Source organism: Eubalaena glacialis, chromosome 4 (assembly GCF_028564815.1).
Source record: "Eubalaena glacialis isolate mEubGla1 chromosome 4, mEubGla1.1.hap2.+ XY, whole genome shotgun sequence".
Lineage (NCBI taxonomy): Eukaryota > Metazoa > Chordata > Mammalia > Artiodactyla > Balaenidae > Eubalaena > Eubalaena glacialis.
In genome coordinates this window covers 33,596,729-33,606,695 of record NC_083719.1, presented here as the reverse complement: position 1 = coordinate 33,606,695, position 9,967 = coordinate 33,596,729, and the positions used below count along the sequence as shown (strand labels likewise).

At 38.4% G+C, this 9,967-nt stretch overlaps 1 pseudogene; it reads right to left on the bottom strand.

The window, feature by feature from the left end:
• Positions 1 to 6,395: 6,395 nt before the first annotated feature.
• LOC133090499 (uncharacterized) overlaps positions 6,396 to 9,967 on the bottom strand; it is a 53,245-nt pseudogene continuing 49,673 nt past the window's right edge.

Genomic DNA, 9,967 nt, shown 5'->3' with positions numbered 1-9,967 from the left:
CCCACAGGTAACCAATGTTACCAGTTTCTTGAATACTCTACTAGAGAAAATTGATGCATCTGCAAGCAAAAGCAAAAAGGCATTTTTTCCCCAATTGCTTTAAAAAGTGTTTTTAAATCTAAATTTCCCATCTATACTGATACAAAGAATTATTATTGTTTTCTATAAGGACCTGAGGTCCTGTCACTTTGATACATGTATGTTTATTGTAATTTTTCTAAGATCATATCTAAAATTTATCTTACATCTAGGCTGCAGCACTGTGAGACATATTTTATGGCTCTAGTATTTGTGCCAAACATTACCTTGTTGTATATTGAATTTCTATGGCAGTTCAATATGGTTAGGCCCAGATGACAAAGAACTTTCTGTGCTTAATTAAATTGACTGGTACATGTGCACCCTGACGCAAATATATTTTCCTTACAAAGAATATTCTGCCCTTTGCAAGACATAGGAAGTCTGAAATTAGCTCTGTTTTTTTAATGAGTTTCAAAAAGTGGTCCCTGAAATAAGGCAGCAAAATACCATGGTGGAATTGTAGTTCTGAAGAAAATGTTTTTAGGGACATCCTTCTTCTTTATTCACTCTTTCCAGACTAAATATAATATTTCCAAACTATAAAGAGGTATTGATTATTGAGAAGTGAATGGCAAACTCTATCCAGGACTTCCAAAAAAAAAGTCTTAGGAGAGTGGGAAAGCCTAATTGTTCCTTTTAATACACTACTCACAGGGCCACAATCACCCTGCAAGCAGACTATGCTATAGGAATATGAAGTGTTGGAAACTGTAGTGAATTCTATAGGTGCCCCATCTAGACCCCATTGCCAGCTGGCGCACTCCCCACTCCCACCCTAGGTACTTTAAGTGCTTCAGCTAAGGCTTGCTGTTACCTGGTTTTCTGGAGAAGTGCCCTCAGTCAAATAAGAGACATGTCATGGGAGGTTATGGGCCCAGTACTAAGGAGCAGTCCTTAGCCAATGATGGACTGACACAGGGATTCATTAAGCCAGTTCCCTTGCCCAAAGGTGGAATAACTCTGTGAACCACTTTGCCTCCAGCACTTGCTGTGGGATCGGGCTGAAACTAGACTCCAGCTGAGGCCTCATCACTGTTTAAATGTGGAGAGGAACTACTGGAGAGCAGGGGCTGGGGGGGAGTGAACAGATGTTAGAGACCTCACTTAGAATGGGATGGTTCTGAAACCAATGTGGCAAAGATCTGCTGAGAAAAAGTGAAAGGATTGCTCCTTGCCCATTCTGCTTCTATCTCAACCTTCCTGATTCTGTTGCAGTGAGCCAGTTTTCAAATTGATTCTAGCAGAGCCTGCTGCATCAGTGATATTGGGCACTGTCCACAGATTGCTGAAATTGCTGCTTGCACCATTAAACTTCTGATTATTTTTTCTGTACTCAAGGTCAGTGATAGAGCTAAAATACTGTTTTTTCTCTTCCTTTCACTTTTAACTAAAATTCGATAAGAATTGAAAGAAGGGGTCACCAACAGCAGTAGGAAGACAAGGGACACCTGTTTTCTTCCTATTCTTTCTTTTAAGGTCCTCACTTCCTATTCACAAGCAGACTAGGTCCCTGTGTTTTAGTCCAGTGCTATTTATATGCTTTATTTTTTAAAGCAATAACTTCCAGAACCGTGGGAAGGAAGTACAGGTAAACAATCTTTAAGCGACTAGGTGAAATTCACATAATTTGGCACAGCTTTAGGAACAGCCTGTTTCCTGACTCCCCAGATATGTACTCAACTCTAGACCCTAAAAGAGGGTGGGTAAATATTTTTAGCATTTAGTAGAACCTAAACAGAAAAAAAGACATTCAGTATGACAGAGTAATCTATCAGTTGAAAATGAATCAAAGTCATACGATCATCTTCACTTGAAACACCCAGAAATGCTGGCTATAATACAATAATCACTCATTAAAATGCATGTCTGGGGCTTCCCTGATGGCTCAGTGGTTAAGAATCTGCCTGCCAATGCAGGCGACTCGGGTTTAAGCCCTCGTCCGGGAAGATCCCACATGCCGCGGAGCAACTAAGCCCGTGCGCCACAACTACTGAGCCTGTGCTCTAGAGCCCGCGAGCCACAATTACTGAGCCTGCGTGCCACAACTACTGAAGCCCATGCACCTAGAGCCCATGCTCTGCAACAAGAGAAGCCACCACAATAAGCCTGCGCACCGCAACAAAGAGTAGCCCCTGCTCAACGCAACTAGAGAAACCCCGCGTGCAGCAACGAAGACCCAATGCAGCCAAAAATAAATAAATAAATAAATAAATAAATAAATAAATTAAAAAAAGAAATAAAATGTATGGCTGAACTTATAAGAAGATAGAATCTGAAGAAATTATGAAAAAACATACCCATATAAAACAAGGAGTTTAACGATATTGTGCCTCCTTCAGTCTCTCCTGAAAGACAAGTTAAGAAACATGGAGGAAAGAATTGAAAGATCTAACATACTTATATCAGGAAAGTATAAGAGGGAATGGAGGAGATGCAATATTTGAAAAGGAGAGGCAAAAACTTACAAAAAGTTGAAAGAATTAAAATACAGAATAAGATGGTAGAATTAATTTAAATCACATCAATAATCATAATAAATACAAATGTTCTAAATCCAACAGTTAATAAACAAAGATAGTCAGGCTTTATTGTAAAAAGTATATGTAAATAAAACAAACATACCTATGACACAAGGACAAAGAAACATTGAGAATTAAAGAATGTAATATATATATATATATATGTCAGGCAAGGATTAAATAAAACAAGTGTCAGTTATAAATCTATAATATTTTCAGACAAAATAACTCTAAGGCAAAAGTATTGTTAGGGATTAAAGTGGTTACTTCATAATGATGAAATATATATTTCAGCAGAAAAATATAACAATTCTAAACTGGTAGGCATCCAATAACATAGAATTAAAATATATAAAACAAAAATCAACAAAATTGCAAGGAAAAGAAGACAAGATTTTCAGAAATGTCTCACAGATCTGATACGCCATGTAATGAAATTTAGAGAACATTTTAAGATTTGGAACATCTGATTTTTATAAATAATACAATATACTAAGCCTTAGATACAAAAAAACAGACAAAGAAAGTATGAGAGAGGAAAATTTATAGATCAGTCACATTCATGAACATAGATTTAAAAATCCTGAACAAAATATTAGTAAATCAAATATAGGAATGTGTATGTTATATATTATGTACATGTATATATGTATTAACAGATACATATATATAAATATAAAATAATAAATATATACTTAAACAAATGCATCTTGACCAAGTTAGATTTATCCCCAAGTACTAAAATGATTTAATATAATTAACACAATAGTAGATCAAAGGGAAAAAGAAGCTTATGATCAATTCAATACATGCAGGAGAAAAAAGTGTTATCTTTCAATAACCATTTATGAGAAAAGAAAACTCATAGCAGACTAAAAGGAGAAGTCTTATCCATGAAAGGGATAAGACTTATCCATTAAAGGGAACCTATTAAAAATCTACTACAAACATTATTATTCCTGGTGACACATTAGAAGCATTCCCCTGAAAATTAGGAATAAGCTAACAGTGTTTGACAATAATATATGATTTCATCTATATAGCATAGGTCTTAGCTTGTGCCCAAGGAAGGAAAAGAAATAAGATGCATAAGGATTGAAAAGAAACAAAACAGTAATTTGCATAACATATGATTGTCCACATAAAAAACTCAAGAGTATCTTTAAAAATGTAATTGCTGGATTGATACGAGAAAATCATTTCCATGACTGTATACCAACAATGTGCACTTATAAAATAACTGGTTTGAGTTGATCATTTTCACTTCATGGAGCTGTAGCGAAGCAACCCTTACTGCAGATCAAGGGAATTCTTTTTACTACCTGAACACAAAAGCAGGTTCTGTTAATAGGGAAGTGGACTAGTCATTGTATTGGGCAGACAAGAGACAGTGTCTCCTTTACTTTTCAAAAATTATCAGTGTAGATGACCAAGATTTTTGTGTTCTTTGTGTGCTTGAAAAAGATGCTTAATCTCTAATCGTTGGTTGCAGATATTCTATGCACTCATAAAATGAACCATATATGTCCATTCTATCAAATTTCTAAATTGTGGTGTGCAATCTCATGCAGTGTTAACTTTCTGAGTGCTTGGTCTATTCAGTTTCTAAGAGTTAGAGCTTCTAATGCTAAAATATACCAGTAGGTTTGTGGTTTGTCAGTTACGACTGTTTGCATTTACTATGTACTGTGTTACTGATATACTTGGATATATTCCTACCATCATTATTTTCCATTATGATCATCCTTTTTTTGTTGCTTTATCCCTTTTTACTTTTTTGTTTCTGTTTTATCCTTCACATTTTGGGAACTTGCACAGTCTACTACTTCATGATTCTCTTAAATTTTTAGTATATATAGTTAAGCAAAGTTTGAAGTTAATTAGTATCTTTACCCTTTTCCAAAATAATACAAAGATGTTAGAATGATAAACTCCATCTACTCTCCTATAGTCTATGTCATACTTATCTAGTACTTTATTTCCAACTTGTTTTTTTTAACCCTCTTCTTACAAATTAATAATTTTTACCATCAGTTTTTATTAAGACTTACTAATTTTGTTTTTCAAATTCTAATTTTATTTCCTCATTGTTGCTTCTTGTAAATTATTTCTTTATTAGAAGTTCAATTTCCTTTTTTGCAGAAGTGTTCTTCCACTAATTCTTTTAGCCAGAGTCTGAATGAGTAGGCTAGTTTTTCCCCCTTGTATCAGATGTTTCTGTTTTTCAACTTTTGAATGATTGTTTAGCTGGGAATAGAGTTTGAGATTGCCAGTTATTTTTCTCTTAGCACGCTTTAGTAGTTATCTCTTTGACCTCTTGTTGATGTGAAATCTCTTGTACATCTAAATGTTGTTTCTCTCTTCTTTTTGTTTCCTTTAAGATTTCCTTTACTATAGTTTCTTTTAGTATTTGATATTTTACACATATTTATTTATACTTATTTTATTAATCCTGTTTCTTTTATATGAAAATGTATCAGCCATGATCTCTTTGAATATTTTTCCTTCACCATTATCTATATGCTTCCTTATGAAACTTGAGCTTGAGTTTCTCTTTCTCTTGTTCCTGTTTCTTAATCTCTCATGTTTTACATCTCGTTACCTTCTTCTGCTATATTTTTGATAATTTTCTTACACGAATCTTCTAGTTTGCTATTTCTATCTTCAGCTGGAAGTCTGCTATTTTACCTGTCCTAAGTTAAACTTTTGTGTGTGTGTGATACACATTATTCACACAGAAAAGTGTGTCAACCATATATAGCAATAATATAAAATGCATGCACTCTCTACTTAGGTAACAGAATATTACTAATTCCTTAGATTCATGTGTGTCCCTTGCCAGTCATCTACCAACCACCAGGTAACCATTGTTCTGACTTTTTGTTAAGTATTTGTATTGGTTCCAGAGAAGCAGAATTAATAGAATGTGTATGTGTAAATATATATAGAAGAATTGGCTTATGTGACTATGGAGGCCGACAAGTCCAAAATCTGTAGCATAGACCAGCAGGCCAGAGACCCAAAGAATAACCTATGTTGCAGTTCAAGTCTGAATGCTGTCAGATTGGAAACCCAAGGAAGAGTTGCTGTTTAAGTCCAAAGTGAGTCTGCTAGCAGAATTCCTTCTTGCTCAGCAGAGGTCAGTCTTTTGTTTTATTTCGGCTTTCAACAGATTAAATGAGGCTTAACCACATTATTGAGGGTATTCTGCTTCATTCAAAGTCTCCTTTAAAGTCTGATTTAAAAGTTAATCTCATCCAAAAATATTCTCATGGAAACATTCAGAATAATGTTTGATTAAATATCTGGGCACTGTGGCCCAATGAAGTTGACACATAAAACTAAGCATCACACATCTACCCCTTGTCAACTTGGCATCCATACACATCTCCTTAAACTATACTTAATCTCCAAATAAAGACAATAACAAGTTTATAGTTACACCTAACATGATACAACCATTTTGTATACAACTGAAAATGCACTAACACTTTCCCCATAAGAGGATACAAAATTCCTGTGTGATATTTACCCTTTTCCTCCACACCCTGTAACTTAAATACTATGATGTAAAGTTAACAATACTAAATGACATAATACAAAGTCAATATATTTTATGTTACATGGTAAAGGAATAAAAGATAGAGGAAAACAAAGATATTTGAGACATATACACACAGATACAAACATATTTATAACAAAATAAGGAAGTAGCTGGTATTTAGAACTACCTTCTTTCACTACCCAATCCATATTCCCATTCCCCTCAGTAAACACCTCAGTTGGTCATGAATCTTAACCTGGTGGGATGACCTCAACCTTCATTCCTGAAGGGTCTGCCTGGATTAGGATGTCATATTTTTCCATTGACTTTAATCACAGGATCTCCTGTATTCCAGACATACTCTTCCTTATCTGCACTGTACAGTATCAATCCAAGTTTTCCGTGGTAATCAGGATTAACCATTCCAGCCAGCACAGTAATTCTTTTCTTTGCCTGTTGATTTAGGAATGAGGAATCCAAAGTGGCTGCTTGGGAGTCTTAACTTCCAGTTTAATGGAATCATTGTGTTTTCCTGGTGGGAGCATTCTTCCCTTTAGAAGTAAGATCTCTAGGCCAGCAGAACATAAAGTTGTGGGGGACAGGTAGCAAAAACTTTGTCATTGGGTCACCAGAGGTATTAGTGAGTGATACCCCTCCCATTTCCACCCCTTGATTCCTGGACCCATGAATTCTTTTTTTTTTTTTTTTTTTTGTTTATTCAAGACCCATTTATTCTCTAGTTCTGCCCACATGGAGACACCCTCCTTGAAAAGGGGTTGAATCCTTCCGTTCACTTTAACACCCTGTGCTGAAAACATGTCTTCCGAGGTTTCAACTCCGAGATCCACAGTCTTAAAGCACTGATGCTTAAACCTCATCTAGATTTCTCCCCTTGGATGGCAGGAGATGACCCAAACACAGAGAAGAACAGCTCAGGACTGTGGACTCTGCTCGCCCATTAGACCTTGCAGCTCCCTGACCAGCCGGCTGGAGCCAGGATTAGAGCCCTGAGACGAGGGGCCCCTGCTGGGCTGCCGCCCCCGCCCCTAACTCCCGTCCTCTTCACTAGGCTGGCTGTCACCTTTAGTTTCCCTGGAGTCTGGGGCTTCCAGACGGTCTCTGCTCACACTTCTGTATCCCGCTTGCTGCCTCAGCACTGTTAATTCACACCAGGGGGGAAAAGCACACAGAACTGCGTTTCAGCACACCAACGTTCCACACCAAAGTTATTTGATAAGCCTGCAGGTTCTTTTTCATCACAGGACACTCCCAAGGCCATGACTTCCTCCGGCTGCCCACTGCCCTTGCCAGCAGACTGGATGTGCGTGGCCACCGTGCTGAGTCGGGCACACCCCCTGGCTCCCCTCCGGCGCACTCTCCTGGAGAACTGAGGGCGGTGCCCTGGGCGCATCAGCAGGATCTGTCCTGAAGCCAGTCCTAGAGTGACAAGAGCCACACCTGCAGGTCTATTCCACTGACCAGACGCACAGGACCGAGCTGGGCCCACGGACCTTGGTCTGGACTGTGTCGGCTGGTCATTCTTGCCTAGGTTCACAGGCCAACAGCCGCTGTCCTTCCTTTCTTGCTCATCACTGCACCAGCGGGTCACTCCTACCTGCTGCCGTCACACACCTGGCAACCTCGTGTTCCGGGGCCAGCCAAGAACTGAGACCCCAGCAGGCCCCTAGTTCCCAGCAGTCAAACTCCCCATTAAACTACTGCTGCCTAGCCGTGTTCTCGAGGCTTCAGAGCCGGGAAAGTGCGGAGAGAATAGCAATCCGCGGCGCCCACAGCCCCAGACCCACGATGCTCCGCGGAGGCGCCAGAACCTCGCCGCACCCACCCACGCCAATACAAGGGACCTCTGCGCCCGCCTGTCCCGCAGACCCGGACGCACATCCGACCACTGCGACCCACGATGGAGACGTGCGGGGCGGGGCTCGGCCGGCGGCGGGCGCTGGGGCGGGCGGGGATCCGGGCTCCGGCCCCGAGGCCGCACGAACCCAGCACACCACCCGCCCTCCCTCCCCACCCGCCGCCGGAAAAGGAATTCTTACTATGGGAGAAACAGAACCATATATTGGATGCTGATGCAGAACATATATGATTTCCTGGAGAACCTTGCCACAGCTCCGAAAGGAACTCTCACCTAGCTGTCACTGTAACTAAGTCTTCAAAAGGCTGTTGCAGTCCTACATAGCAATCAGAGAAGAAAAAGAAATAAAAGGAATCCAAATTGGAAAGGAAGAAGTAAAATTTTGCTGTTTGCAGATGACATGATACTATACACAGAAAATCCTAAAGACGCCAACAGAAAACTACTAGAGCTCATCAATGAATTTGGTAAAGTTGTAGGATACAAAATTAATATACAGAAATCTGTTGCATTTCTATACACTAACAATGAACTATCAGAAAGAGAAATTAAGGAAACAGTCCCATTTATCATCACATAAAAAAGAATAAAATTGCTAAGAATAAACCTACCTAAGGTGGTAAAAGACCTACACCTGGAAAACTATAAGACACTGATGAAAGAAATTGAAAATGACACAAACAGATGGAAAAATATATGGTGTGTTTGCATTGGAAGAATTAATATTGTTAAAATTATCATACCACCCAAGGCAATCTACAGATTCAATGCAATCCTTATCAAAATACCAATGGCATTTTTCACAGTACAAATAATTTTAAAATTTGATTGACAAAAGACCCTGAATAGCCAAAACAATCTTGAGAAAGAACAGAGCTGGAGTAGTCATGCTCCCTGACTTCAGACTATACTACAAAACTACAGTAATTAAAACAGTATATTACTGGCACAAAAACGGACACATAGATCAATGGAACAGAATAGAGAGCCCAGAAATGAATCCACACATGTCTGGTCAATTAATCTATGACAAAGGAGGTAAAAATATACAATGGAGGAAAGACAGTCTCTTCAATAAGTGGTGCTACGAAAACTGGACAGCTACATGTAAAAGAATGAAATTAGAACATTCTCTAACACCATATACAAAAATAAACTCAAAATGGATTAAAGACCTAAATGTAAGACTGCATACTATAAAACTCCTAGAGGAAAACATAGGCAGAACACACTTTGACATAAATTGCAGCAATGTTTTTTTGGATCTGCCTCCTAAAGCAAAGAAAATAAAAGCAAAAATAAATAAATGGGACCTAATTAAACTTGAAAGCTTTTGTACAGCAAAGGAAACCATTGACAAAATGAAAAGGCAACCTAATGAATGAGAGAAGATATTTGCAAGTGGTATGACTGATAAGGGGTTAATACCCAACATATATAAACAGCTCATGTAACTCAACATCAAAATAACAAACAACCTGATTAAAAAATGGGCAGAAGAACTGAATAGACATTTTTCCAAAGATGAACTGCACATGGCCAACAGGCACATGAAAAGATGCTCAACATCACTAAACATCAGGGAAATGCAAGTCAAAACTACAATGAGATATCACCTCACATCTGTCAGAATGGCTATCATCAAAGAGAATACAAATAACAAAAGTTGGTGAGGATGAGGAGAAAAGGGAATACTGATGGTGGGAACGTAAATTGGTTCAGCCACTGTGGAAAACAATATGGAGGTTTCTCAAAAAACTAAAAATAGAACTACCATATGACCCAGCAGTTGCATTCCTGGGCATATATCCAGAAACACCAAAAACACTAATTCGAAAAGATACATGCACCCCAGTGTTCAAAGCAGCATTATTTAAAATTGCCAAGACATGGAAGCAACCTAAGTGTCCGTCCAACAGATGAATGGATAAGGAAGACGTGGTATGT